The sequence below is a fragment of the Bos indicus genome, chromosome 14, assembly GCF_029378745.1.
Source record: "Bos indicus isolate NIAB-ARS_2022 breed Sahiwal x Tharparkar chromosome 14, NIAB-ARS_B.indTharparkar_mat_pri_1.0, whole genome shotgun sequence".
In the NCBI taxonomy this organism is placed as follows: domain Eukaryota; kingdom Metazoa; phylum Chordata; class Mammalia; order Artiodactyla; family Bovidae; genus Bos; species Bos indicus.
Window position 1 is genome coordinate 14,111,513 of NC_091773.1, and position 27,102 is coordinate 14,138,614.

The window sequence follows — 27,102 nt, forward strand, 5'->3', positions numbered from 1 at the left end:
ATCCATGCTGAAGAGTCCAAGACTGACTTTTTCACTATGTGTGAGATTGTGCATAAAAGACCAACAAATCTCAAATCAACATACCAATGATTTCTTTAAATAAAAACACCAGGTGATGACAAAAAGACTAGAAAATAAGTCTGCATTTATACAGTTTTTTAGAAAGTAAGATGGAGTGTAGATTTTCAGAGACTAGTGCACAGATTCACTGGATATATGGAAACAGTGACAAGAAGAAATTAATTCTTTGTTCATTCTAAGGATTAGTGGCCAGTTGGAATTGGAATACAAATTGTTTTAAATGTAAGATACAAGTAACTGTAATCACTTTTTTCCTTTAAAATTTTTCCACTATTTCCTGATATACAGTGGTGCTCTGTATGAAACTATTTAAATGATCTTTTTACTATATATCTCTGGATAATAAAGACCTCCTTCAGTTCCGTCCTCCATGCAGATGACTTTCAACTCTATGTTTGGGCCAGAGCAATCAAAGATTTCCAAATGCCCCTGGACATTTTTACTTAAAAATGTTTCTCTATTAATTCAAATTCAACATAAAAATGTCAAACCTATCATTGCCCTTCTAAATATTACTTTCCCATTTCTCAAAGTTATCATACATGCCACACTAACTTAAATGAAAATACTGGTGTCATTCTGTCTTCTTCCATTTGCTCATGTGTCATTTAATGTGTCCAAGCCCTGCTGACTTCTCTTTTGAAGGCTATCTTGCATCTGAACTCCCTTTGTCCTTCCCTCGTTTCTCTCATTCTGACCCTTACCACTCGGGCCTAGGTGAGCACAACAAACTTCTCTTTTGCCTCCTCACTCCTTCTATTTTTTCCTGTTCTAATTCTACCCAAATTCATCCCTGTTAACCTTTTGTGTTGCTCTTGTTGTTTATGTGGGTGCTTTGATTTTGTTTTTTGGCAGTGCCACACAGCATGTGGGATCTTAGTTCCCTGACCAGTGATCATACACACACCCTTTCAATAGGAAGCTCAGACTCTTAACCACTGGACTACCAGTTAAGCCCACAATCCTGTTAATCCCTTAATGCAGCTATGCTTCATCCAAAACACTATATCTTTTCTTCCACAAACATGATTTTTTTTCCTATCTCTTGGCTTTTATATCATTATCTTCTCCATGTTTTCTAACTCTCTAAATCCCATTCAGATTCCAATGCTGCCTTTCTTGATGAGCTCAAGACTAAGTGCTCTCTCCCCAGGAACACATTTTTGCCTGTATTACTCAGAAGGCAATATTCTATGCATGTAAAACCAGAAGTAAGAGACCAGGATACTTCTTAATTATATAATCATGACTCATGTGCGGTGTGTATGACAACCAATAGTTGCTATTTACTGAATACACAATATGTTAAGCACTTTCTATTTACTAATAATACCAACCATTTGTTGAGTTTTTCTTATGTGCTTGATCCTAAACACATTACATGAATGAGTCCACATAAAAGTTCTGTAGGCAGGATTATTCACCCATTCCAGTGCTTCTTGGTTCGCTGATTCCTAGAATGTTTTCATTCACTCTTGCCATCTCCTGTTTGACCACTTCCAATTTGCCTTGATTCATGGACCTCACATTCCAGGTTCTTATGCCATTATGTCTACTACCGTGGGCAGGAATCCCTTAGAAGAAATGGAGTAGCCATCATGGTCAACAAAAGAGTCCGAAATGCAGTACTTGGATGCAATCTCAAAAACGACAGAATGTTCTCTGTTCATTTCCAAGGCAAACCATTCAATATCACAGCAATCTAACTCTATGCCCCAACCAGTAATGCTGAAGAAGCTGAAGTTGTGAAGACCTGTGAAGACCTACAAGACCTTTTAGAACTTAAACCCAAAAAAGATGTCCTTTTCATTATAGGGGACTGGAATGCAAAAGTAGGAAGTCAAGAAACACCTGGGGTAACAGGCAAATTTGGCCTTGGAATACGGAATGAAGCAGGGCAAAGACTAATAGAGTTTTGCCAAGAGAACGCACTGGTCATAACAAACACCCTCTTCCAACAACATAAGAGAAGATTCTACACATGGGCATCACCAGATGGTCAACACCAAAATCAGATTGATTATATTCTTTGCAGCCAAAGATGGAGAAGCTCTATACAGTCAGCAAAAACAAGACCGGGAGCTGACTGCGGCTCAGCTCATAAACTCCTTATTGCCAAATTCAGAATTAAATTAAAGAAAGTAGGGAAAACCACTAGACCATTCAGGTATGACCTAAATCAAATCCCTTATGATTATACAGGATCATATAGAAGTGAGAAATAAGATTTAAGGGACTAGATCTGATAGAGTGCCTGATGAACTATGGACAGAGGTTCATGACATTGTACAGGAGACAGGGATTAAGACCATCCCCATGGAAAAGAAATGCAGAAAAGCAAAATGGCTGTCTGGGGAGACCTTAAATAGCTGTGCAAAGAAGAGAAGTGAAAAGTAAAGGAGAAAAAGAAAGATATTTCCATTTGAATGCAGAGTTCCAAAGAACAGCAAGGAAAGATAAGAAAGCCTTCCTCAGTTATCAATGCATAGAAATAGAGGAAAACAACAGAATGGGAAAGACTAGAGATCTCTTCAAGAAACTTAGAGATACCAAGGGAACATTTCATGCAAAGATGGGCTCGATAAAGGACAAAATGGCCAAACAGAAGCAGAAGATATTAAGAAGACGTGGCAAGAATACACAGTAGAACTGTACAAAAAAGACCTTCACAACCCAGATAATCATGATGGTGTGATCACTGACCTAGAGCCAGATATCCTGGAAGGTGAAGTCAAGTGGGCCTTAGAAAGCATCACTACAAACAAAACTAGTGGAGGTGATGGCATTCCGGTTGAGCTATTTCAAATCCTGAAAGATGATGCTGTGAAAGTGTTGCACTCAATATGCTAGCAAATTTGAACAACTCAGCAGTGGCCACAGGACTGGAAAAGGTCAGTTTTCATTCCAATCCCAGAGAAAGGCAATGCCAAACAATGGTCAAACTACCGCACAATTACACTCATCTCACAGGCTAATAAAGTAATGCTCAAAATTCTCCAAGCCAGGCTTCAGCAATATGTGAACTGGGAACTTCCAGATGTTCAAGCTGGTTTTAGAAAAGGCAGAGGAACCAGAGATCAAATTGCCAACATCCACTGGATCATCAAAAAAGCAAGAGAGTTCCAGAAAAACATCTATTTCTGCTTTATTGACTATGCCAAAGCCTTTGACTGTGTGGATCACAATCAACTGTGGAAAATTCTGAAAGAGATGGGAATACCAGACCCCCTGACCTGTCTCTTGAGAAACCAGTATGCAGGTCAGGAAGCAACAGTTAGAACTGGACATGGAACAACAGACTGGTTCCAAATAGGAAAAGGAGTACATCAAGGCTGTATATTGTCACCCTGTTTATTTAACTTATATGCAGAGTATATCATGAGAAATGCTGGGCTGGAAGAAGCACAAGCTGGAATCAAGATTCCAGGGAGAAATATCAACCTCACATATGCAGATGATACCACCCTTATGGCAGAAAGTGAAGAGGAACTAAAAAGCTTCTTGATGAAACTGAAAGAGGAGACCGAAATAGTTGGCTTAAAGCTCAACATTAAGAAAACTAAGATCATGGCACCTGGTCCCATCACTTCATGGGAAATAGATGGGGAAACAGTGGAAACAGTGGCTGACTTTATTACTGGGGGCTCCAAAATCACTGCAGATGGTGATTGCAGCCATGAAATTAAAAGACGTTTACTCCTTGGAAGGAAAGTTATGACCAACCTAGATAGCATATTGAAAAGCAGAGACGTTACTTTGCCAACAAAGTTCTGTCTCGTCAAGGCTATGGTTTGTCCTGTGGTCATGTATGGATGTGAGAGTTGGACTGTGAAGAAAGCTGAGTGCTGAAGAATTGATGCTTTTGAACTGTGGTGTTGGAGAAGATGCTTGAGAGTCCCTTGGACTGCAAGAAGAACCATCCAGTCCATTCTAAAGGAGACCAGTCCTGGGTGTTCATTGGAAGGACTGATGTTGAAGCTGAAACTCCAATACTTTGGCCACCTCAGGCAAAGAGTTGACTCATTGGAAAAGACCCTGATGCTGGGAAGGGTTGAGGGCAGGAGGAGTAGGGGACAACAGAGGATGAGATGGCTGGATGGCATCGCCGACTCGATCGGCATGGGTTTAGGTAAACTCTGGGAGTTGGTGATGGACAGGGAGTCCTGGCGTGCTGCGATTCATGGGGTCGCAAAGTCGGACATGACTGAGCAACTGAACTGAGGCAGGATTATTAGCCCATTTTTCCAGGCAAGGAAACTAAGGTAGAGAGAAAACATACAACTTAACAAAGAAAGTTGCTAGTAATAGTGGGAAGAGCTAGAATTCAAACCCAGGCAGTTCAGATGCTCAATCCACACTCTTGACCACTACCCTGTGTTAAATTATAATGTGTCATTTAATTGTACAGTAACCCACCAAGATATATATTGACTTACCCACTTTGAAGATTAACAAAATGAAATCCAAAGAAGACAGGAAATATCTTCAGCCACAGATATGATTAAGTGGTAATGCTCAACTTCACACCCAGGTCCATCAGACTCCATTAAACATTATTTTATATGCTTGTGCTCTTGAGATCAACACAAGTGTGTTCAAAGGCTGAAAGTGAAGTGAAAGTCACTCAGTCATGTCTGACTCTTTGCGACCCCGTGGACTAAACAGTCCATGGAATTCTCCAGGTCAGAATACTGGAGTGGGAAGCTTTTCCCTTCTCCAGGAGATCTTCCCAACCCAGGTGTCGCAACCAGGTCTCCCACACTGCAGGCAGATTCTTTATCAGTTGATCCACAAGGGAAGCTATGGGAATTAAATAAGACTGTGCATATGTTTTATAAATGCTAAATATACCATAATGATGTTGGATTGAATTTCCTGTGAACACAGTCTTTTGTCACCACCATGCCTATTAACATTAAACAAATAGTCTCTAAATTTTAATCCTATACGTCTATTGGTCTGTTTGTTGGTCTTAAAATGTAATAGTTCATGTATAAATTCAATATATGCATTACTATACTAATAAATCATGAGTCTGTCACATATTAGCTAGTTGTTCCTATGCCAGTTTCTTATCCTATCTGTTCTTCAGCTTCCTAATTCTTTAAATGGGGACAATAGGATATATATATATTAGGTGCTGTGAGAGTTAAGCTAATTAATAGAAGTAGAGCATTTGTAACAGTACCTGGTACACAAGAAAGTGCATAAAACACCAAAATTAACTGTGATTGTGTCTATAAGAAAATATACAAAAATAAACTTTAAAGAAAATGAGAAATATGATCTAAATAAATTTTATTTTAGTGTACTGATTAATGATATAAACTTTCCTGTCTTACCTAAAACTTTAGCAAGAAAGTATAATTGAACATGTACCACTGCTTTTTAAAGCCTGGGTATAAAGCTTTGTGAAACAGTGGTTTGATGGCTTGGTTCTAAATCTCTTTTGGTTTTTAATAGCTGTCTAATTGAAAAATATACATCACAAAGAAACACAGGTCCTTATGGAAAAGTATATCCATATACAAGTCTTGGGGCTTCTCTGATAGCTCAGTTCGTAAAGAATCTGCTTGCAATGCAGGAGACCCCAGTTCGATTCCGTGGTCAGGAAGATCCCCTGGAGAAGGGATAGGCTACCCACTCCAGTATTCTTGGTCTTCTCTTGTGACTCAGCTGGTAAAGAATTTACCTGCAATGCGGGAGACCTGGGTTTGATCCCTGGGTTGGGAAGATGCCCTGGAGAAGGAAAAGGCTACCCACTCCAGTATTTTGGCCTGGAGAATTCCATGGACTGTATAGTCCATGGGGTCACAAAGAGTTGGACACGATTGGGCAACTTTCACTTTCATATAAGTCTTATATTTGACCAATGAATTTCCATCTTCTATAATGTTAATCTCTTTTTTTACAAATTAAAAAAGGTATTTAGTATTTATATTTTCTACAGATGACCTTAAAGCCTACCTGAAGTATTCATTTGGACAGTTTTTTAGGAAATTAGAAAATGCATTTTCAAAGCATTATTAACATTGAAATATGAGAGTTTTACAGGTAAAATGAATCAGTCTTAATCAGGAACAAAAGCCCCATAGTGATGGAAATTTTTTTATATATGCTTTCAAAATACTTTCTCCAAAGCATGAGGTTTTTTTGTTTTTTTTTTTTTTTCAAAAGCCATTATTTTCTCATTTATTGTCAAAAATGTCACTTTTATTTCAAAAAGATTGGTTAAGTGGGCATATTTTGTCCAAAAAAATTGGTGCTAGATAACACAGCACCAATAGCTATTGCTTTTAGCTCACAATATATCTAAGAAAGAGTTCAAACCCAGAGGGGCTATGCTTTTCTTCCATTGTTTCATTGTTGTTAGTATTGACCTAAATTATTAGGATCATCTTGACCAGTAGATTCTTTGCAGAAAATATTTTAAGTCACTTGCACATTTTAAGAGTGTTCATTTATCATAATCAGTAATGCAGTGTATAAATCCATTTGACCAAGAACATGTAAACTAGAACATATCACTGTATGTTCAGAATAAGGAGGCCATCAATAACTCTGAGTCACAGAGCTCACACTTTCCTTGCAAACCATTGACACAGAATCATCCACTCTCGTGACTGAGTGACAGAGCCAGTATCAATCATATATTCAATACTAGCAAAGTTTGGTGTATTTCTATTTTCTCAAGATTAAAAACTAAATAGAAATTGGAGTTCTAAAACCTGGTGCCTCAGTGGTAAAAATAATCCGTGTGCCAATGCAGGAGACACTACTTCAATCCCTTGTGGGCAAGAGCCCCTGGAGAAGAAAACGGTAACCCACTCCAGCGTTCTTGCCTGGGAAATCCCACGAACAGAGGAGCCTGGCAGCCTACAGTGCACAGGGTCACAGAGAGTCAGACATGACAGCGCCTAAACAACAACAAAACGTTTTCTTCAGGCACCTTAAGGGACAACCTTGCACATCCCTAGAATGTACACACCCTATATTGGAAATGACTGCACTAAGCTGTCTCATGCCAACAGTGACACCACATGGTCACCAAGGAATAACACAATTTATGTTTTTTCCCAGACCTCTATTCTTCCCATTAAAGAGACTCAAGCACTCACAGCTTGCTTCTTTCTGTTCTTCACTATCCTAATTGTCAGATTGGAACTTGTAGCCTGAACCTAACCAGGTCACTTGCCTGATAAACACGAATATTTATGTTTTGACAGGATTTATCTATTTCTGCTTTTTGACTATGCCAAAGCCTTTGACTGTGTGGATCACAATAAACTGTGGAAAATTCTGAAAGAGATGGGAATACCAGACCACCTGATCTGCCTCTTGAGAAATTTGCATGCAGGTCAGGAAGCAACAGTTAGAACTGGACACGGAACAACAGACTGGTTCCAAATAGGAAAAAGAGTATGTCAAGGCTGTATATTGTAACCCTGTTTATTTAACTTATATGCAGAGTACATCATGAGAAACGCTGGACTGGAAGAAGCACAAGCTGGAATCAAGGTTGCCGGAAGAAATATCAATAACCTCAGATATGCAGATGACACCACCCTTAAGGCAGAAAGTGAAGAGGAACTAAAAAGCCACTTGATGAAAGTGAAAGTGGAGAGTGAAAAAGTTGGCTTAAAGCTCAACATTCAGAAAACAAAGATCATGGCATCTGGTCCCATCACTTCATGGGAAATAGACGGGGAAACAGCGGAAACAGTGTCAGACATAATTTTTCTGGGCTCCAAAATCACGGCAGATGGTGACTGCAGCCATGAAATTAAAAGACGCTTACTCCTTGGAAGGAAAGTTATGACCAACCTAGATAGCATATTGAAAAGCAGAGACATTACTTTGCCAACAAAGGTCCGTCTGGTCAAGGCTATGGTTTTTCCTGTGGTCATGTATGGATGTGAGAGTTGGACTGTGAAGAAGGCTGAGTGACGAAGAATTGATGCTTTTCAACCGTGGTGTTGGAGAAGACGCTTGAGAGTCCCTTGGACTGCAAGGAGATCCAACCAGTCCATTCTGAAGATCAGCCCTGGGATTTCTTTGGAAGGAATGATGCTAAAGCTGAAACTCCAGTACTTTGGCCACCTCATGCGAACAGTTGACTCATTGGAAAAGACTCTGATGCTGGGAGGGATTGAGGGCAAGAGGAGAAGGGGACGACAGAGGATGAGATGGCTGGATGGCATCACTGACTCGATGGACGTGAGTCTGAGTGTACTCAAGGAGTTGGTGATGGACAGGGAGGCCTGGCACGCTGTGATTCATGGGGTCGCAAAGAGTCGGACACGACTGAGCGACTGATCTGATCTGATCTGATCTGAAGTGAGGTCAAGAGTCTCCCAATGTAACATGTGAAATGCGCAGGATATTGTTCAATTCAAGATTACTCAGCATATGAAGATCCAGGAAGTCCTCCATCCACTAAGAAAAGACCAGCAACAGACAGTGACCTCAAGATGACAGGGGTTATGACCTGCAGTGTGTGGCCCCCAAATTCAGGCACTGAAGCCCCAACCACCAGTACCTCTGGTGTGACTACATTTGGAGACAGAGTCCTTAAAAGGAGATTAAGTCAAGATAAGCCATTGGGGTTGGCTCTAATTCAATCTACTCAGTGTCCTTATAAGAAGAAAAAATTCACACACACAGAGACACCAGGGCTGCCCACGTACCATGTGAAAGCCCACATGAGACACAGCAGGAAAGCAGCTGTCTGTAAGGCAGGGAGACACCAAACCTGCTGGTAGTGCCTTAACCTTGGACGCCCAGCACCAGAACTTCGAGAAAACTAATTTCTGTTGTTTAAAGCACCCAGTCTACGGCGCTCTGTCAGGGCAAACTGAGCAAAGTAACACACTGATCTCATCATTTTCTGCAAAAACTTTTTAAAATGCCACAGCAAGCAGTAGGGAATATTCTCACAATGACTGGAAATACAGGAAATCTCAGCAGAGAAATAAAGACTGGAATGGAAATTTTAGAAAGGTAAGGTGTAACAACCATATCTACATATGTGTACATATAGACATATACACACTAGATGGACACTGAGATGACAGAGAAAACAGTGAACCTGAAAATAGATCAAGAGAACTCATCCACTCTAAACAACAAAGAGAAAGGAGACTGAATAAAAATTAACCAAGTCACAGGGACCTGTGAGGCAAAAATAAAAGGCAAAAATCCTAAAATTAAGGTCCCTTGTGTCCCAAAATTAGAGGAGGAGGAGGATGGTGCTAAAAATACTGGGGGAAACAATGGCTTTAAAAACCCCCAAGTCTTTAGTAAAATACTTAAACCTACAGATTCAAGAAATCAAGCAAAACTCTGACAGGAGAAACTCAAAGAAATCCACACATAGGCCAGTGGGTAGTGGAGACCACAGGACTAACGAATACAGGCAGAAGGGAACATGAATTTTGAACTGGGTATATGTGAAGCCAGACTGTTTTCATATTCAAAGTCACAGCCCAGAGACTTCTCAGCAATCCTGCTGATAAACACACCCTCATTACCAACAAAGAATCCAAAGGAGAACTGAACACCCCCTTGAAGGCGAACCAGAGCGTGTTAACTACCAGTGGTGACACCACAATTACAGGCAAAGGTTTGCTGGGCAGAAGGGGGCGCCTGTGAAACGCCGCAGGGCATCGACACAGTGAGCAGCAAGTTCCACCAATTAATGAAGTGCTTCTGAGCAGTTCTGTCTACAAGGTTTCTGAAAGAAGCCACGGCTGCACCAGCTAAGGCCCCTGGGAACTGGGAACAAACTCATTCTCTGGCAGCGGGGATGCGAGAAACCCAGCATCGCCATGGCTACCAGCAGAGCCTCTCTCAAAGCCTTTCAGGAATCTCTACTATTTGTGGAAACTGGGGAGCATTCCCCAAAGGCCAGCATCCCTCTGCTCTCCAACACTTCCAGTGGTTGCCTCTCTTAACCGTCCCTCAATCCAGTTGAAAAGCAAGAGGGCGCCCGTACACTCCACTCATGCTTGGGACCCTTCCTTGGTGACACTCATCAGGAATGCCTCCATCAGACACCCTGCTGGAGAGGTGATCCCAGCATTTTCACTTTGCCAGAAATCCTGTATATTCACAGATCCCGATCTGGAACCTCGGTAGCATGCTCTTAAACTCCTTACATGATTGGAGGGGAAAAATAGATCCTCATTGATGTGACCAATGTACCAGTTAAAGGACCCAAGCCTTTCTTTTGCTTTCTGTGTTGTTTTCCCAACATAATTGCAAAGAGAGGTGAGTGACAACTAATGTAATCTCTGTTGTATATTTGCCAGGAAAGCTTCCTACGGGGGCCAGCGGTGGATGTTCATCTGCATTTTTTCAAAGAAAATAAGGAAAACATGTAGATTGGTTTAATAAGTTAATGTTTTGGAGAATAATAGAAATTGATTTTTCAATTAGCTTAAGTTCTTATTATAAATCCAGACTCTCCCAATCAACTAACAAAACAAATATTAAAAGAAACTATCCAAAAAAGAGAGTCTGTGAGGTCTTCTGTTCGGTGGTTCCTCCCAACACTGCACATCTATTTGTCTTTTCTGGTCAGTATATCTCCATTATTCCAGGAGGGATCTCAATTCACTTTTAGAATGATGTCTCTGAAAATTGCCCCTTCTGCAGCCTCTGGCCAAATATGAGGCTCCGTTGGGAACCACCAGTGATCATATCTCAATTGCTTAACCCTGGGGTTTGCATCTGACCCACAGCAGGCCAAAGTTCTTCCCAGTGATTTTCAGAATACAGTTAAAGAGGAAACATCTGTTCCCTTTGGGTGGGAAGCTGAAGAAGGGATCCCTGGGTTCCAGATATGGACAAGTGCTTTGTGTAAAGGAATGAAGGTGACCTGCAGAGAAAGGCAAAGACATGGTAAGAAGACATTCTGGTCCTTGGTCTCGGGTGTATTTGGTGGATTGATACATAATGGGCCCCAATAAGCCACGCCTCCTGGGACACACAGCCTTGCACAGTCCCCGTCCACATTAACTTGGTTGGGTCTTGGCCAAGTGACTTGCTTTGGCCATAGGACATCAGCAAACGCAATGCAAGCACAGGCTTGGAAAGCACTTGCACAATGGGACCTACACTTTCTCTTGCTGCTTTCAGAACTTGGTCTTCCAGCCTGCTGGAGATAGATGACCCAGCCAATAGTCAGCAACAGTTGCCAGACATGAAAAAGAGCATCATAAACCATTTGGTCCCAGTCACGCCATGATGGAAGGTAAAAGAAAAGCCCAGGTGTCCCAGACACCCCAGCCATCTAGCTAAGGTCCCAGCAGTAACACTACGCCCAGGTGACACCACATGGAGCAGAGATGAGTTTCCCAGATGAACCCAGCCCAAGTCACCAATCCACAGATTCATCAAGTAAAGATTTGTCTGAATTTAAACTAAAAGTCACTCGATTTTCAAGTGACTTGTTATGAAGACAAAGCTGACTCATACAGCCTTCTTGAAGGTACTCTATTCTTGCTTTTCTCATAAAGGCAATATATTCTCCAGTTTGTCCAATTTGCTGTGTAGGATTAAGTGCCTTCCTAATGGCCAATCACTCCTTTTCCTTTGACTACAAAATCTTCATTTTGTGTAGGGAGGCAATGTACCTAAGTAAACTACTCACTCTGTCCACTTCTCTTTCTGTAGATATCATCATATGACACAGTTAAAGCCTTAGAGAAGGATATGAACAATCAATGAGACAGACCATACCTTTTCCACTTTCTACCTTCTTTCATACTAGAACACAGATGTGATGACTGGGGTCTCAGCAGCCACTTTGATTAAATGAGGGAGAAAAAAAAAAAAAGAGTAAATGAGCCATGAGTGAAAAATAAAAGACATCAGATCTGATATTGTTGAGCTTCTAAAGCAATGCCATGAGCATCTAACTCCAAAAATGTTACTGTAACAGAAGGGAAAGTGGCAGGGCACAACTTCTCAAGATATACCCCAAGAACGACATACCCCAAGGGCACAACATCTACAAACGAGAATTAAATTGGACCAAGATGGCAAGACCAAGACCTTGATCCTCAATCAGCAAGTGAAATGACACACCCAAGGTGCCCTGACAGTTCCAAGGCAGCGTTAAAAGACCAAGGAGTGGGTGCTGGCCCAAATCTCCGCCCCTTCCCAAAAACAGTTGGAATAATCCTCCCACTCATTAGCATGTGAAATTACCCAGCCTATAAAAACCATTCTGTCTGTGGAGTGTCCTTCTCTCTGAATCTGAATAAATTCACTTCTTACCTATCACTTTGTCTCTCACTGAATTCTTTCTGTGATGAGACATCAAGAACCTGAGTTTCATTAGGTCCGGAAAACAAGTATCATGGGTTTTGGCTGGATTTGAGTTCCAGCCACGTGGGTTCGTATCCCAAACTGGGTTTTGGCTGGCTTCAAGTCCCAGGACATGGGTTCAAGTCCCAATCTGTGGTAAATGGTTTCATTACTGTACAACATAATCAGAAACTTGGTTCTGAGACAACTGTGTAGAGTGAGTCTCAGGTATACAAAGCCAAATACAATTTTAAATGATTTAAGTTACAGTTTTGTCACTTGTGGCCAGAAGAGTCCTGCCTAGTGATTGGGGCTTTCCTCTGGGGAGTCCTCTGGCTATTTCTGAATGCCACACCTTGAGGTGCCTGACCCCTCTTGACTCTCTGATTTGCCTGCAGACACAAAGTCATTTCCATTTTCCTTCTTAAAATACATGAGATAGTGGATGCTTCCAAAATGTATTTCATTAAAGTCCAAAATAATAAAACACACATATAAGAAATACAAAGGGCACGTAAATGTCATGTTCCCATATTTGATCCTAAAAATGCCAAAAAAGCTTAAGAGCCCCTATTCTAATCTCTTTACTTTATGGTACTAGTTCTCAAAGTGGAGGCCCTGACAGGAGCATCAGTATCTCTGGAGAACTTGTTAGAAATGCGAATTCCCAGGCCAGCCCAAACCTACTGAATCCAAACCATGGTGGTAGGGTGTTTTGCCAAAAGTTTTCACTTTCGTTTCTGGTTCAAAGGATTTGTTAACAAAATAAACCACTCATTTTATACAAATAAATATTCCAAATATTTACTAGAGAATTATAGAGCTTACTTTCAATATACTAATATTAAAAGAGAAATAGAAATAGCAGAAGATACATCACCAAATTGGAGTCAACATGCCGAATTAAATAGCGCTGGGAAGTCCCAAGTCACAGCACATCTGGAGTCCCATTTGGGAAAAGGTCCCAGGCAGCATGTCTGGTCTGTGTGTGAGACCTCAAAGATTGCAGTTCAGAGTTCCACTATTAATCCCAGGATACAAATAGATACCATCACCAATGTGTGAGCAAACTGCAAGCCTGGGTTCATGGTAATGCTGTTTGTTTTGTCTTGTACAACTCGGAATGTTGTCAAGCCTGGGACTTGGTTGGCCAGGCCCCTCCAGGGGCTCAACCATCTCCACATTCATCTCCCATCTTATCTACGGTGCTGCAAGTTTTGCACTCACTGCAGGCAGTCATTCCTGGTCACTCACAGTCAGGGCAGTGTCCAGGCAGGTTAGAAGCAAGGTCAGAGGCCTGCTTTCTTTGTCTCTGAAGCCTAAGCAAGACCATTTATTTAATTTCCCTCACAGTTAGCTCCAGGATTGTTTAGGCCAAAGAGCATAGGAATAAGGCAAAATAACATGAGCAGTCTTTTTAATTTCTATAAACACCAATGTAGAACATATTGTAGGTTTTAGGGAAAACAGTCCATTCATAGTAATTGATGAAGTGCTCCAATAAGTGGGGTTCTCAAACTCTAGAAGTTGGTCCTTTCACAGGCTTGTCACAGTCTGTCAGTAAATGGGCACAGTTATCAAAGCCTAGATAATTTAACCACCGCTGCAAGAGTCTATGACTTTATGTTTCTACTGGCCAATGGTAGGGCAGGTGAAGCTGTCTTGGGTGTTGGCCAGGTGATATTCTTGTATGACCACGTGGAGATCCATTTGCTTCATTCTCAAAGAACAAACTTAACAAGAGGGTTAAAGAGGCATACATGTAGAAGAGCTGTCAAGGTGCCTAGAATAAAAGCTAGCCAGGAAACCAGGACCAGACTTTGGCCCATGATGTTACTGTTTCTCTAGGTATGAGAAGATGCAAGAGTTTGGGTTCAGAAAAAAGGAAAAACAAAAAAAATCTTTACCTGAAAACATCTATCTGAAGGCCTGTTTTGCCCATTTTTCCCAGAGCACAGAGGGAGTACCTAATTTCTGATATGACCCTGAATTCCTTTAAGGGGGTGCTGAAGTTCAGCAGCGTAGTAGCCAATATTTCATCTTTGCAGTGGCAGTCTGCAAGTGCCAGGCTCCAGGGAGCAGGGCCCCTTCATAGCCGTAGATTTGATCATGTTTTGGGGGCATTTCATGGCCATTGGGTCCCATGATGCTGGAAAGGCTCATTCCCAGGTCTAGCGAAGATTCCATCGACAGGCCACTCAGTGTGCTATTAAAGGACCAGGCCCTATGAATAAAAAACGTCTCTGGACCATTCCTGTCTTACTAGCCTCTTGGGCCAGGAAACGATTCCCTCTTGTTGCTTCTTCCCATACCTGGTGTTACATTATTATAATCATTGATCTCATATTTTATCAGTGGCTCAGTCACATACTTGGTAATGTAAGAGATAACAATTTTCTGCAACAGGTGACATAGACAATGATATAGATCGCAATTATCAGTAAGGTCACAAGCAAGAATTTAAGTCAAGAACTTTCATTAGGTATAGCCCAGTATACCCCAGATCATCTGACTTAGTTAAATGATTACAGCCAGGTATTAATCTCCTGGTTGTACATCACGGAACATCTGATCTTTATCCAGAGATTGACTATTGATATAAACTTTAGAAACAAAATTAGCGTGTCTTTTAATAACTGAACTAAAATTTTAACAATAACACTTAACAAGGAACCATTTCAGAAGTGAGTAACAAAACTAGAATTTAATGTTTAGTGAAACATAAACATTTTTCCTTGTGAGAGCATTAACCTTGCAGCCAGGGAAGGCTTTATCCCATCAAATAAAACTGAGGTTTGTCAGGGAGCTGGGAAAAGCCAAGCGGCCATCTTGGATTTCCCATAGCCCTGACTGATTCATAGCTACCTCTTACCCATTTTAAATTCCCCAGTTTAGGAACAGACTATTGCCATGTTTTAAGGACATCAGGATAGCAACAATCTGGCAGTGAGGGGTTAATTTTGTAGAAGCAGAATGACCTTTAGCTACATGTACCAAAATCTTCATAGATCATTGTGCAGTACTGCACATTTACTTTACTAAAGTAACAAAAGATTTTAACAAACATAAATCACTTCAAGGAGGAGAAATTCACAACCTATTGCTCAAAAGCTGCATTCTAAGAAAAGTTTGTTCTCTTAACAGAGAGAGCAAACCAAATTCCAGTCTGGTACCAGCTCACTGTGAGTAACAAAATTTGTTTATCTGGTTAATCTTTGAAAGATTTCTTCATAAATCTGAAAAAAGTAATAGTGTTCTTTCAAAGGTATGAGAGTAAAACCACAGAAGGCATTTTTAAAATCTCATTATATTGCAATTGACAAAGCAACCTGGTCATTACTCTGACATGCAACACTTTACTATGATAACTGGAATTATAATTGACAACATTTTATCAGGATACATCAGGTGTTTATGAATTCCACATATTTTTTAGCATATCCATAGTAACATCAACCACAGGGTTTAACCTGAGAAGATTTATCACTCCTTAAACAATATTTCCCATGTAATTTAACATGTCAAATGAACCCATGTAGTTTAATATCTCTCTTTGAGAAGTCTCAAGGATCCTCTGAAGTACCCCAAAGTGAGCTAGAGGTCAAAAGAACTTCATTAGAATTTAATTTTAGGAAGTTTTGCCAAAACATCAAAAGGTTTTATAATACTTAGTGAGATAGGATCATTTAGGTCACTATGCAACAACAGTTATTCACTTAGCCAAAGTTAACAAAAGATTTCAAAGTAAACATAGAACAGAGCACTTTAGGCATAAAGAAACTTAAAATCCATTATCAAAGGCAGTTCAACATCTCAAGAAAATTTGTATTATGCACTAACCTCTTTTCTTGGGGTCTACTTGCCATAAAACCTGTCTCTCTCTAGTTTTGTTTTTTTAATCACTTTGCTCATTTAGAAACAGCCACCTGTAAGTCAGACCTACTTTCTTTTTTCTTAATAAAACGTAATTATATTTCTCATACTTTTTTTTTAAACTAAAAACACAGTCTCTTTTCCTTAAGCAATCATGAACTGTCCTTTATATTAGCATTCTATAGATTAGTGAACATAAATACCAGTGATAATTTCTAAAAACATTTGCTTTCTTAGAGAGAACATCTCAGGATGGCACCATACATATTCATTAATTGTCCAAAATCTCTTTAGTTTCTCTGTAAGAGGAAGTTATAGCATCATGCACGCTAAGTTGCTTCAGTCATGTCTGACTCTTGGAGACCTCATGGACTGTAGCCCACCAGGGTCCTCTGTCCATGGGATTTCCCAGGCAAGAATATTGGAGTAGGTTGCCATTTCCTCCTCCAGGGGATCTTCCTGACCCTAATATTCCTGCTCCTCCTGCACTGTCAGGCAGGTTCTTTACCGCTAGTGCCACCTGGGAATCCCCAAGGGGAGGTTAGTGTTCAGTAATTAATGTTTCAAAATCTTATTTATTTGGAAATGACCTAGCTATTCAATAAACTTTCATCACTTAGTTTAGCACAACCCTAGAAATCCAAATTACCCCAATCTGGAGAGACTATTTAGACAGACATTCCTAAACTTGAATTATTCTTAATAGAGTTTATCTAAAAGCTCTTGTCTCATTTATATTTTTCGTTTTTAAAGTTTCTTCACTCGAGTTACTTTCCTTGTTGACAAAGTTAGTTTACATTAAGCCTAGGCACAATGAAAGTATTACACAATATCGATGACTCAAGACATGTCTTAATTAGATTCGCAAACAGATATCTCTAGTTCACCTGAACCTGAAATGCATTTAGGTTAATTTCTCTTCTAATTGTTTAATTTGTAAGCACTTGCTTTTGTTTAAGTCAATTGAATTAGAGCTCATTTACAAACCAACTTCAGCAATGTGACCCAAAAGCAAAGATGTCCACTGAGACATAATACATAAATCCAGACAGAGATCTCATAGTTTTCCCCTTGAGATTTAAAATGTCTCTCTCTTTTTGTGTCCCCCCATGACTTGAAATTCTAATTTGGACAAGGCTGAGGACAGATCCAACCAGGCCATTCTGAAGGAGATCAGCCCTGGGATTTCTTTGGAAGCAATGATGCTAAAGCTGAAACTCCAGTACTTTGGCCACCTCATGCGAAGAGTTGATTCATTGGAAAGGACTCTGATGCTGGGAGGGATTGGGGGCAGGACGAAAAGGGGACGACAGAGGATGAGATGGCTGGATGGCATCACTGACTCGATGGACCTGAGTCTGGGTCAACTCCGGGACTTGGTGATGGACAGGGCGGCCTGGCATGCTGTGATTCATGGGGTCGCAAAGAGTCGGACATGACTGAGCGACTGAACTGAACTGAACTGAGGACAGACAAATTGGGCTGTGCATTTCAAGGACGTGACAAAGGTTGCTTGCTGTGCTGAGTCACTTCAGTCATCTCCAAGTCTTTGCAACCTTATGAAATGCAGCCCACCAGGCTCCTCTGTCCATGGGATTCTCCAGGCAAGAATACTGGAGTGGGCCGCCATGCTCTCCTCCAGGGGATCTTCCTGACCCAGGGATTGAACATGGGTTCAATGCATTTCCTGCATTGGCAGTCAGTTTATCTACCACTAGCACCATCTGGACAGCCCAGGCAAAGGTAACTGGAGGCTTTTTTCTAGGTAGGCTTTTTAACAAGCTCAGATCAGATCAGATCAGCTAGCTGTCTTTCATTGCATATGCAAAAAGCACTGGTTTTGCAGTTTCAAAGTAAAAAAAACAATTTCATTTCAATCAGTTTGCTCCAGAATCTAAAGAATATCATGGCCATCCTGTGTCCAAAAGTGTCATCTTTTATAGCCAAAATATAGATCAAATGGTGTTCACATTGTCTCTGACAACAGGGGCAGAAAAGAAACTTGCTAGAGTGGGGGAAGGAGTTGGGGAAGCTAGGTTCCCCCTCTCCTCTGAGAAATAGGGGAAGCTAGAAAGCAATTAGCTGATACAGAAGGAAACAGAGGAAGAAGGGGGGCAGATAAGGCAGCAGCATGATAGCAAGTGGACAAAGAAAGGAGAGAGAAAGGAGAGTTAGGGCTGTGGACTGGCTCAAGGGAGAGCTGACCTAAAGGAAAATGAAGATTGATCAGTTAAATATAATTTTGGCATGGTAACATGGACAACCATCCTCACAGATCACATAATTCATTTTCCAATTGTAACTTCTCTCTAGACAATTTTAAGTTAGCTTCACGTACCTTACAGGAGGCAGAAAGGAGGATCAAGCCTCTTATCCAGCACGGCACATTCTTATCCTTTCTCAGTCAGTGTGACCCACAAACATTCAATAACTTTTAAAGGTTTGGCCCACTTTAATGTAAAGTTCCAATTCTCACACAATCCAGTGAATCTGTCCCATGTGTTAGCTAATGAGCAATAAGGTGAATCTTCCCATCTGGGAATAAAAAAAACTTCATCAATCTTAATCTCGATCTTATTATAATTAGAGTGGCATTTTGTTTCACAAGTCCTGCTCACAGCACCAATTAATGTTTTGCCGGAAAGTTCTCCTTTTCGTCTCAGGTTCAAAGACTTTGTTAACAAGATAAGCCACACATTTTATGCAAATAAATAATACAAATAATTATTAGAGAATTATAGAGCTTAATTTCAATATACTAACATTAAAAGAAGGCAGAAATAGAAACAGCAGAGGATACATCACCAAATTGGGTTCAACATTCAGACTTAAACAGAGCTGGGAAGTCCCGTGTCACAGCGTATTTGGAGTACCAATTGGGAAAAGGTCCCAGGCAGCGAGTCTCCTCAGTGCGTGAGACTTCCAAGGCTGTAGTTCAGGGGTTCCTGCTTATAATCCCAGGACCTAAACTGATATCATCAATCTGTGAGCAAATTGCAAGCCTGGGTTCATGTTAATGCTCTTTGTCTTGTACAACTTGGAATGTTGTCAAGCCTGGGGCTTGGTTGGCCAGCCCCGCTCCAGGGGCTCAACAATCTCAAGATTCATCTCCCATCTTATCTGTGGTGCTGCAAGTCTTGCACTCACAGCAGACAGTCACTCCCGGTCACTCACAGTCAGGGCAGTGTCCAGGCAGGTTAGAAGCAAGGTCAGAGCCCTGTTTTGCTTTGTCTCTGAAGCCTAAACAAGACTATCTATTTTACTTCCCTAACATGGGGGTTGCAATAAGTGCTTTAAAAAGCTATGCAGGAGATTCTGATGTAGCCAGTGTCTAACAGCCACTACCTTAGAATACTTATCTGCCAGTTTCTTGTGGCTTCTTTTCTTCCAGGCAGTGTTAGGTAGAGCCCAGGGTTTGGAATCGGAGTCCTTGGTGCCATATTGTGACCTCAGCATATCATCTGTGACATCTTGGGCCAATTGACCAACCCCTAACTCTGGGGTCTTAATTTCTGCACAGGTAAAATGGGATATTCCTTGACATGATTGTTGAAAGGTTAAGTGAGATGAGACCAGACAAATGACAACTCATCTGTCCCACTGCATGCAAGTACTGAACAAAGTCAGCGAGTCCTCTTAAAGTCTGCATCTCAGTTATGTGGCCATGGGTCAGTCTGGTGTGTACAGTCATCTTATCTTCAAAAAAAAAAAATTCTCTAAATTCAGTTCAAATCTCCTAATACCCCTAGATACTCCCACTCCAGTCAGGTGTCAAGATGAAGAGTCCAGTTTATTTCTTAACTGATTTACTACAATTACTGACACATCACTCCCAGGCCTTTCCTGACTGAGGATGGAGGAATTTTCCTCTGGAGCATTTCCATCCTCCCCAACTTCAATGGGCTTCCATCAATTTGCTTCTCTCCACTAAATCATAAACAGCCTCCAACCGTATCATAAATGCTCTCAGAGTAAATCACATTCAGAATCAACCATTCACTCACAGGAACCAATATAGAAACATCAGAAGGTAAGATGGACACAGGAACATAGTCCATTTTTATGTTTGTTTGTTTGTATGTTTAATAGTTTATTATTTTGAATAAGGAATCCATACTGTGATTAAAAGGTTTAAATATGATAAAAGAGAATGTAATGCATAGTTATTCTCTTTCCCACCTTTGGCACTTACGTTCCAACTCAAGGCAACCATGTTTGTGAATTTTTAAGTAAACTTACAGAAAGTCTGTATGTGCAAAAATCACGGGGGAAAACTCATTACGTGTGTGTGTGTCTGTGTATCTCATCCTTTGTTTTCCACAAAATGTAGAACATTATACACAGTTTGTACCAGGAACATGGAAAGCATGACCAATAAGATTAACAAGAAATCCGGATAATCTGCAAAGTCCAACAGAGGGCATGCCTGATAATCTGGGTGATGTTTCTGCAATAAAAGAATCGTACCCTACCTTTTGTGTCTCTGGCTGCACAGCTGCTCTTTTGATGGCTGTGTCCGCGTGTGTGTGCATGTGTGTGTGCGTGTACACACAATGTCCAATACTTGCTCAGTAGATGCTTGCTATATGTCTGAAGGCAAATCAAAATCTTTATAGACAGGATTTATATTTTACACTCAAGATCAGATATTCTCCAAGTGGTCCTAAAATTCAGATGATGAATTACAGCTTCCAATACTACACACATATGTGTCTATAATCAAAATAGACAGCGTAGAGAAGTTTTCTTTTTTAAACTGTGGACTTTAGAATTAGACACACTTAAACATGAAGCCTAATTCTGTTGTTTTCTCTTTGTCTTTTTGGAAAACTAGTTCAGCTATCTATGCTTCTATTTCCCCATCTGGAGATAATAAAAGTCTCACAAAATTGTTGTAACTTAAAATCACCTATGTAAAACTCTCCGCGTATTCCTCATGCATAGCAATGGAATAAATGGGAATAAACTGAATGACTTTTAAAGCCTTCCCAGGTTATTTCTGGTATTTTTTAATAGAAAAAATATATCACTTTTAAAGGAAGTGTGTATCAGCTCATAGATACTATTACATTAGGCTTTAGAAACTTACTTTTGATGAATTAGTCACTCTGATCATTTAACTATGGAAACAGCATATGTATGGCTGAATTAGAAGCTCTCAGACCTGCTCTACAGGAGCCATAGAGACTGGGTTACTAGTGGAGAATGAATAATTCCCCAAAGTGTTCATGGGGAGCAGAGGACTTGAAAGAGGTATTGGACCTCCTAGTGCTAGGTCCCGTTTACTCTCAGTGTGATCTTTGCAGTCAGTGAACACTGTGTAAGCGATGGGGCTAGAGAATTAAGTATAAACCTAACCACACTGCAGTGGAACAGCCTTTTCGCCTAAATACACTTCCCCAACTAAACTCAAAACCTTGGTGGTCCAATATGACTAATGTCCAGGCCCTAATTCTCTCTGAATCCCTAGAACAGAAATAGTTATCTGGCACGTGGCCTGGGCTAACTATTTGTTACTTGCTGATGGAATCAATGAACGCCTTTTACAATAGTTATGGTGGCAAACAGTGTCCTTTTTAGGTCAACAATAATCGCCTTTAAGGGGCTTCCCAGGTGGAGCCAGTGGTAGAGAATACACCTACCAATGCCAGAGACACAGACACATGGGTTTGAGCTCTGGGTAGGGAAGATCCCTGCAGAAGGAAATGGAAAGCTGCTCCAGTATTCTTCCTGAAAATGTCCATGGACAAAGGAGCCTGGTGGACTACCATGGGCTATAGGCCACGGGGCTGCAAAGAGTCGGACACGACTGAGCAAATCCAGACAAGAGCCTTTAACATTGAAGAAAGCAGCTCACCTACATGCTGCTCTGCCTCTCATCCGTGCAATCCACATGCAACTGAGAGAACCCACACGGGGCCATGTCAAAGGACATCTGAAACGCCAGGCTCACCTCACCTACTCTTTGGAAACAACTGCCGAAAACATTCTGTGAGCATGCTTTCACAAACACACACTCACACACACTTTTCCCACAGAAATAGTGAGCACCTTAACTACAAATTCATCCTCAGGATTAGGACGAGGCATTTAGTTTCCCAAAGAGGAATAGTCTTAGAAGTATTCTGATCTGGTTCTGGGAATCATACATTAATGCAAAGATTTAAATCGTGATTTTCTAATATTCCAGTAATGATAACTATTTAAAATTAATGAAAAGAATAATGTGTTAGTCACTCAGCCATGCCCAACTCTTTGCAACCCAATGGACTGTAGCCCAACAGGCTCCTCTGTCCATGGAATTCCCCAGGTAAGAATACTGGAGTGGGTTTCTATTCCCTTCTCCAGGGGATCTTCACACCCATGGATCAAATCAAGGTCTCCTGCATTGCAGGCAAATTCCTTACCATCTGAGCCACCAGGGGCCCTTTCTGACTGGCTCATGCTTGCTCACAGACTCCCCTTACTTGGCATTTACTCTGAACATATAAAAATATACAGATTCCCAATCCTTATCTCTTGACATCATCCTAAATCTGTCCCAGTAAGTCTACGCCCTGGGTTTCTCTATTTTTATAAACTTCAGAGTGATTCCAGTTCCAGGGATGAGAACCATTCACTTGAATCACCTCACCCCTTTCCATTCCTAACAGTCAATGAGTGAGAAGCTGTGACAGGTGAGAAGGCTGTAACAATCTATCAGCCCACAGATCTTGAGGGGCCTGGTGTGACTCCTGGAAAGTTGCACCACCCGCCAACCCCTTAAATGTCCATGTGAAAGCTGCAAGCCAGGTATGAGAGGATACCCATCCCAGCTATATGTCAGCTCCTCAGTCAAGAGTATACTTTACTGGGATCCCCTGAACAGACTTCACAGATTTTCTCAGGCTCCTTGCATGAGTCTGATGAGACCACCTGTCAGTCACAATCCATGCTCCGTGTTTCTCCAGTCCCCAGAGCTAAGCCAATCATCTAGAGGCATCAGCTCATCGTAGAAGATTCTACCCCTTGTTCCCAGGTTCTTTCCTTATTGAAACCTCAAACGCCATTTCATCTAGACCCATGATCTGAACCTTCCCCTTTGCAAAAAGTCCAGAACCATGAAATGACATTGAAACTTTGTCACCTGGGTGTGTGTAAGGACCTGGGGTAAGTACCACTACAAGATGAACCAATCACCCTGTAATCTTCTTTAGCACCCCACATCAATAGGAGTCAATCATTATTTTTTTTTTATTTTATTTTATTTTTTTCTAATTTTATTTTATTTTTAAACTTTACATAATTGTATTAGGAGTCAATCATTATTTGTGCAACTTTTCTCTGATAGCACCTAACACCACTGTAATCTGACAAACACTTGTATGTGTGGCCTGGTGCGCTGCAGTCAATGGGGTCACAGAGTTGGACACGACTGAGCGACTGAACTGAACCGTGTAATTTCTTACCCAATAAGCCTCCTCCAGAAAACTAGCGTTATTATCATAGAGACTTGGACTTGTTTTGCTCACTCACATCCCCAGCACCTAACACAGAGGCTAGCACACAGTGCTCAGGGAAGTCGCACTCATTAATACAGGAGAATGGGTCTTCTTATGGTTGCACAGGATGCTACTTTCCTGCCCACTAAGAAATTTCTCTTTCAGAATCAGTTTGTGACTATATTGCTCATACCAACCATGGGGATTCTGAATTCCCTCACGAGGTTCAGAGGATTAAGTAAACATAAGATGCACAAGGAAGCTCAGGAAGTTGTAGGTATCCTGCCATGTTGAAGTCTCAAGTCAACAACCAACAGACACAGGCTGTCTATACTAGTTGAGGAGAAGGGTGATGGACAACTCTACAAGACCCCTGTTCTGCTCCTCTGATACCTACCACCCTAGATACCGCAGGCAAGTACGCACTGCAGATTAAATGCCCTGCTTCTGACAGAGAAGAAGCATCAGAAGCCTGTATTCTGAAGGGTATTGACTGGGACTTGAGGAAATAGCAGAGGAAGGGACATACAGTGGAATGGGTAAAAGGAGAGAAAAATCTTAAGGGAGAAAGACAAGTGAGTCCAAATGTGTTTAACCAGTCAGTCAAGGTATATTTTTATCCTGACTTACGAAGTACTCCTTCTACCAATAAGCTGAAGCATCTTTCTTAAACCCTCACCTAATATTTGAGCAACATAATGGGGATTAAATCAATTTTTCATATTTTATAGAGCCAAAGAAGCTACAATGAGTTTGTAAGAATCCAGAATGATTCAAATTATCAGAGGTTTTGGAGATGGGATGGATCTTCCAGAAATCTTCCCATTCAAATGCTTGACTTTGGATAACGCTTAATTTCCCCCATTTTATAGATAACACAAGCTAGTTCTAGGACTGAGATTCGGTGAGAAAGGTGTGAAGGGCCTCAAAAGAGCATAACCTGGTCCATTATACACAGCGTTTGGCAAAACTATGCTTATGACTCAGATAAGCTAGGACCTTATCCAAGTAACCCAGAGATTCCCAGACTCATCAAAATTTATTTCAAAAACTTTTTAATAACTGATTTCTATAAGCCAGTTTCTGTTCAAAAACCTTTAATCCTCACAACAAGCTGGTGAAGTAAATACAATCAGTATTTTGATTTTACTAGCAAAAAAAAAAAAAAGTACAGAGAGGTCAAGTATGTTTCTTGAAATTGCACAACTAAAAAGCAGCCAACCAATTCTTAAAATTGGCAATAAAAAAGATAATCCAGGAGATCTCCCTCATATGGAAGGAGGCTTTACCAACAGCCCTCCTCCAAACTCACATTGCTCCGAGAGAACAGGTTGGTTTTAGCCCCTATGAGATATTGTATCAGAGACCATTTGTTTATTTCAATGACCTCTTTTTAGATCCAGAGACCCAAACCCTTAGAACTTACACTATGGTCATTGGGTAATTCCAATAAGAAATGTGATTGTGGGGTGTCAACCACGACCCAAAGGAATCTGACGGACCTCCACTGTATACCCCTACCTACTTATTAAGGTTTGGAAAGATGCTTTCCCAAAAGTTCAACTCCAGCCCACACGGAAGGGCCCTTACCCCGTAATACTCTCGCCCTCCACAGCACCCAAGTTACCAAGGCATGGCTCCTGGATTCACCACTCTCAAGTAAAGTTGTGGAATAAAATAGGAGAAGATACCTGATATATCTGCGAGCCTCTGGAAGACTTCTGGTATCTATTCAGGACTACAGATAAGTGTCATTCTGATGAATATCCAAAAAGTTAAGCTCCTGGGGATAAGCTTTCTTGGGACGGTGCCTGTGTTCAGTCTGAGCTACTTCATTGTCTCTCTCTTGGTTTGTGTTAGTCAGGGAGATCCTTTGCATGTCTGTTATCGGTTCCCATAAGACCATACTCAGGACACCCCGATGTGGTTCATGTACCTCTGGTGCTGTTACTCTTATATATACTCTTTAGGTCTAGCCACCACAGAAATCATGAACATGCTCAATAAGACTAGCTGTGGTATGTTCTAACCCAAGTCTTAAAAAGCTGACTTATATCAATAGGTCAGGACTGAGCACCCAAAACTTATTCAACACTAATCAAATCCTGGACAAGGTCACCACAGCAACCTGGTTTCAGTCAATAAGGATACAGTCCTACCGTGCTTCGGGCCTAAAATTCTGTTTGCTCCCTCTTTCCTCAACTTACTTAATTTACTTCTTCTCAGGTGAACAATGGAGAAGGACATGGCAACCCAGTCCAGTATTCTTGCCTGGAGAATCCCAGGGACAGAGGAGCCTGGTGGGCTGCCGTCTGTGGGGTCGCACAGAGTCAGACACGACTGACGTGACTTAGCAGCAGCAGCAGCAGGTCAACAAAATACAGGCTCAACTTCTGATACAACAGGGATATCAACCCCTGACCCCTCTGACGACTTCCTCAAGCCACTCCCCCTTGGATAGACATCAGCAGCCCTTACTGGCCCTCCTCATTGACAGCTAGCAAGTGATGGACACCCCAAGGCCCCTCACTGCCCCAACTCAGCAGGAAGTAGCCAGAATGAATGACACCCATTTCCCCAATGAATTGGGGTCCATACACTTGAGGGGGGACTGTTACGTAGGAAGTTAAACATGAGCAACTTGAAGGGAGGCCTGGCTGAAAGGGATGTAAACTCATCTCTAAACTCCATCCCAGACACACCCTGGAGAGCGCACAGATATATTACAAAATAACCACAGAGACTTTTCAACTCCTGCACATGCGCCTAGGCACACCGTGGAGACAAAAAGACCACAGGGGCTTCTCCTAGTAACCTTAGGCAGTTAGGAGACCATTAAGGACTCATGAATATTCTACATCTAACAGACAGAATTATGGGAAGACAGAAACAACACAGCCAGCTGCTAGACAACTTATAATTGTCAATCAGCCTTGAGCATATGCCCATTTGCATTCCCTTTCATTGACTGGTGCTGGGTACAAGCCCTATTTGACCTGGGCATAAGCAAAAGGAAATGTAAAAAGGGGAAGCCAAGAGGGATCAACGGGGTGAGGAGGACTCCTCTGGGAGCGCTGGACTAGGAAAAGATCTGTCTGCTTGAGCTGAACTGAGCTGTGACTTGTCTGCTGTTCCACACCTTTTGGTCCATCACTCCACAATTTTGTTGCGACAAAACAGGAAACGAGGAAGAGAAATAAACCAACCTGACAGCTCTAGTGTTGTTAGCATCCTCGTCACTGTTAGCACACTTAGCACGCTTAGTGAGGGCTGGTAGTAGAGTTAGGGATGCAGGACCTCATGGCCATCTCCATTAGGAAGGTGGCTCATATTGAGAACCATGAGATCCTTGACA

The 27,102-nt window shown here is 41.3% G+C and overlaps 2 long non-coding RNA genes across 9 annotated transcripts in view; both read right to left on the reverse strand.

The window, feature by feature from the left end:
• The window catches only part of LOC139186876 (uncharacterized), a 52,382-nt gene extending 42,755 nt beyond the window's left edge, over window positions 1-9,627 (reverse strand). Inside the window, exon 1 of the long non-coding RNA XR_011570549.1 lies at window positions 4,518-9,627. This is a non-coding gene — a long non-coding RNA (uncharacterized lncRNA). The remainder of the gene's footprint in view (window positions 1-4,517) is intronic.
• Window positions 1-27,102, reverse strand: part of LOC139186875 (uncharacterized) — a 436,582-nt gene that overhangs the window by 387,797 nt on the left and 21,683 nt on the right. The gene's annotated exons all lie outside the window — the stretch shown is intronic.